The sequence below is a fragment of the Triturus cristatus genome, chromosome 2_2, assembly GCF_964204655.1.
Source record: "Triturus cristatus chromosome 2_2, aTriCri1.1, whole genome shotgun sequence".
Taxonomy (NCBI): domain Eukaryota; kingdom Metazoa; phylum Chordata; class Amphibia; order Caudata; family Salamandridae; genus Triturus; species Triturus cristatus.
In genome coordinates this window covers 1,028,790,712-1,028,795,490 of record NC_140582.1, presented here as the reverse complement: position 1 = coordinate 1,028,795,490, position 4,779 = coordinate 1,028,790,712, and the positions used below count along the sequence as shown (strand labels likewise).

The 4,779-nt window shown below is 40.7% G+C and overlaps 1 pseudogene; it reads left to right on the top strand.

The window, feature by feature from the left end:
* The first annotated feature begins 1,856 nt into the window (after positions 1-1,856).
* On the top strand, positions 1,857-3,905 carry LOC146863108 (E3 SUMO-protein ligase KIAA1586-like; annotated as a pseudogene).
* The last annotated feature ends 874 nt before the right edge of the window (positions 3,906-4,779 follow it).

Sequence of the window (4,779 nt, the reverse complement as noted above, 5' to 3'; positions counted from 1 at the left end):
ATTCAATGGCTAAGGGTGACATTTTCTTGTGAACAAAATCAAAGTAATGAAGATGCGGTAAATATATAAAAATATCTGCAAGTAAAACATGATTGAAGGTTATTCCTCTTGATGCAGATTTTTAAATTTTAGGCTGGATTTTTTTATTTTTTTATTTGCTGTTCAAAAACACCCTTAAGATCTTACAATCAAAAGCTATATTACTCTTCCACTCGGGTAGTCTGTCTCAGGTTTTCTGCCATTGCAATGAATGGAAATGCAGCTCTTTGGTAGTTAATAGCTCACTGTTCTATGTTAGGATTTAACTTATAAACTGCAAGTAACAAAAGGAGCTGTCTGACAGTAGCAGTAATGCACTGACCTATTAACATTGCATGTAATTTGTGAACTGCATGGTTCACCAGCTTCTTTTATCAGGCATTTTAACCTCCTCGGCTACTTATTGATGAGTCAAATTCCACTAGACAAAACTTAGATCGCTCTGCAGCAGGTCCATCATTATTCAGAGTTATCTTGATATTTTTATGGTTGTCTGATTTTTTGCACGCAACTGAATCATCTTCAGGTGGGATCTTTTGATGGATTGTATGCTGCTCAGTCCTCCTTGAGAATTTTCTTGTTCACCCACCTCAACCATTTGCGCAGTTTGAATGCCAGGGAAAAGCTGCATCACAGAAGGTGTAATACAAAATACAGATTTAAAGACCAGTTTTAAGATAAGGGATGCTAATAATGGAAAACATGGGCACACGCCTGTTTGTCCTAGTCTGGAATCCCAGGTAATTATTTGGTCATTTTTCCAATTGGGGTCTCTAGACCGGTCCCATTCATAGTTTTTAATTCTTCGAGCGTTTGCTGACGATCTTGTCTTCAATTGCAGGTTTCCAGTCTGTAAGGTATTTGGATTTGAGTGGTCAGGTGCGAGTACCCACAAAGACAAGGTAATTCTGTTTACGTTCCTTGTTGGGTTGTGGGTTGCTGGGTAAATAGATTCACAATCTGCACCCCTTTTCTTTTTGCAGCTTTGTGAGACTGTACTACGAATACAATTTCACAGGCAGACAAGAGTACAGGCAGAACAGACAGGTAATTGTTTGGTAGAGTTACACAGGTGCATCTTCAGTTGAAAGTTTCGCAGACAGTACCCCACACGGGCGTGCGTGAGTACAAGCAGAAGAGGTAATTGTTTGGTAGAGTTAAACTGTGGTGCATCTTGTACATTGTAGTATAATATACCTACCCATGTTTTCTTCTGTTTCACAGCCAGAACCTCATACAGAGACACAGAAATCACGAAGCAAGGTTTGCGTGCAACTCGGAGAACTATTCCAATACAGTCCAGACGTAGGCTTGATTTACAAAGCATGTGCCGAAGCCAAGACTATTGGTGACTTTTCTACAGGGAAGAAATGGAGTGATGGCTGGAAAGTGGATTACATGAAATGCCATCTACTTAGCAAAGTACACGAGTCTGCCATGGTGATATTGAGAAACAGAAGTGTTGCTGCCAGGTTTGGTTATGGAATGCGAGCAATGCTGACAGAAACCGCCACTGACAAAGAAAATAGAATGGAAGTAGTTGAACACCAAAGATCTATGCCTGAGGAGATAAAGATTCTCATCAACAACGTGTTGCTGGCTGTCAAGATGAATACTTCAATGTTATCTGTACAAGACATTCATGACACCTAGCTTTGTATGTGAAGATAGCAGACAGCTGGAGGAGCAAGAACTATGCCTTTGAGTTCCTTGAGGCCATCAGTAGTGTGATACACTGTGAAACTATGGCAGAACTTCGGCACACTTTGTATCACACATTGATAATTGATGAGAGCACAGATATTTATGTTACAAAAATGCTCATCCTGTACTTAAAGTTCCGACCGGTGACATCAACACAGTTTGGGGGCATAGTGAAGCTGACTAGTTGTAATGCTGAGGCTATCACTACTGCAGTGAAATAATTCTATACTGCCAATGAACTGGACCTCATGAAAATGGTCCTGTTCACATCCGATGGTGCGTCTGTGATGCTGGGTAAGAATAATGGTGTTGCTACACGCCTTAAACAATCCATTCCTCATCTAGTTGAGCAGCATTGTGTCGCCCATCGAGAAGATTTGGGAGTTGATGATGCCTGGAAGAGGGTTCCAATTATTAAAGAGATGGAGACATTATTGAGGACTGTCTACACTGTGTTCTCCAGATCTCCTGCAAGGAAGTCCAAGCTGGATGAAATTGCATCGGTCACTGAATGTGAAGTGGTCTCTTTTCGACCACTGAATGAAATCCGGTGCCTTTCAAGGCATTTTGCTGTTGGTGCACTAATTCGTAATTACGAGTCTGTTCTGAAGTACTTTGTGCATGAGAAAGTTGAGGAGAATGATCAAGTTGCTAAATTTTGTTATAAAAAGCTATCAGACTCCAACTACCATATTTCCCTTGCAGTACTTAATGACATTCTGGGTGAATTTGCATCTTTGTGCAAACAATTCCAAAAAAGTTCTTTGACTACTGTTGAAGCTGTACAGTATGCACGAGCAAAGATTGGCCAAATTAAGCAACAGTATTTGGGGGACACTGTCTTTTGGAGCAGCAATGTAAGAGAACTGATGGTGTTGTACAAGGAAAGGCAAGTGTTTGACAGTGGGCCTATTTTGTCTTTTGTTTCCCTTCTTTGTGAGCACATGCAAAAAAGGTTACCTGAACATGAACTGAAAGAATGGGCAAGTTTTGAAATCCAGGCAATAGCAACACAATCATATTTTGATTTTGGGACTCAGAATATACAAAGACTTGTTGAAAAGTATAAAAATGTCTTGGCCCTGGGTGATTGTGAAACACCAGAAGATGTTGTCCGACAATATAGACACTATAAATATGTGGTGGCAGAACATGTAAAGGGTGGGTTATTTACCACTTTTCAAGACATGGTGAATTTCACTGTACGCAATGCTGCTCCGCATAGTGTGGTGTCTCAGCTTGTTGATGTCTGCGCAACGTTTCAAGCATCCCCGCTGGAGCCCTCCCAGACTGGTTTTTGACCTGGTCACAGCACGGAGTCTGCCCTCCTGGCTGTGACCGAACATCTTTGGTCCGCTTTAGGCGCTGGGCAAATGTCGGCACTGATCCTTTTAGATCTCAGTGCCGCGTTTGACACAGTGTCCCATGCCGTCCTATTACAACGCCTGGAGGAAGCAGGGATTGTTGGCCTGGCCTTGAAGTGGCTCACATCGTTTCTCAGTGAGAGGTCATTTGTGGTCACTGTTCCCCCTTTTGCTTCTGGCACACACCCTGTTATGTAAAACAAATAAACTAAACTATTCATGGAAAGGTGGTATCAGATTCTAAATAAATGTTCATTGGATCTCATTCTCCTCATTGTCGAAGAGCTATCTAACATACTCAAAACGTTGGAAATGGAAATAACTCAAATTAAAGAAGAACTATTAAAAAAAGACACAGAAAACTGGGATGAACTTTTACAAGATCTGAATGAAAAATTAGACCGGTATGCCAAAGAAATACATGAAAGAAAAATAAGAAAGTTTCGCCGTGATACAATCGATTATAAATTGGACGAGGTGTACACCTGGGCTGAAATGTACAACCAACGCAGATGGCAAAGACCACAACAAAAAACAGGGTCATCTGAAGAGAGTGTTGTTTCCGATACAGATTTGGCTCAGAACAGACCACCTGTACACAGATCTGACATCCAAACTGATACTCAACCGAGTACATCAGGTAGCGCACATAGTAAGAAGACATCTTTTTTAGCCATCAGCCCAGCAGCCAATCATCAACCAGAAAAATCTACACAAAAACAAGGAGAAGCAAAAGAAAAAGTGCCAACGAACGAAACAGAAAAGAGACCTCTTCGGAGCAAGACGAGAGCAACCTAGTGGTGAATATCTCAAAAGTTGACTTAACTAAAGCACAAATTGCAGTCTTGAATAAAGGCACATCGTATGTACCAACGTATCACAGTAATATTGCAGAGAGTGAAATCGCTTTTTTCAAGTTTGTCAGAACATTGAAATTGAAATATTTCTTCAGCACCATTGAATCTCCTATATCTACAATGGAAGATAGTTCTTTAAAGGAATTCAAACCCAAAAGCTCCTTCTGTTCCCCGATTTCACACAAATCGATTGACACTTTTGAAAGATTGGTGAAAGCAGACATGAACAAAATCAATTTTGGCAAGAAAATCAAACAAAATTTCAGCAATAAAGAATGGAGTACTCTTAAACAACTATCCAACAATCAAGCTCTGATGTTTTCCAAAGCTGACAAAGGAGGGGCTCTTGTGGTCCTTGATACAGATTTTTATGAACGAAGTGTAATGGAACAAATCACGGACAGTGACACATACACCAGACTTGACCATGATCCTACTTTGAGTTACCAAGGTCTTCTCAATCAAATCCTCACACAGGCGCTAGAAAAGGGCTGGATCAACCACAAGACCAAGACATTTTTATACACTATGTATCCTAGACGTCCAAAGTTGTATATGCTGCCAAAAATACACAAAAGTTTGACAAAACCACCCTTTCGACCAATAGTGTCAGCATGTGGTTCTCTTTCTGAACCCATTGGCAAATACTTGGACTATTTTCTACAGCCTATCGTGCAACATCAAGTATCGTATCTCAAAGATACAACTGACCTTTTGAATACTCTTCAAAACCTGAACCTTGAACACATCAATGAATGGCACTTATGTACCGTGGATGTTATCGCTTTGTATACCTCCATACCACACAGGGATGG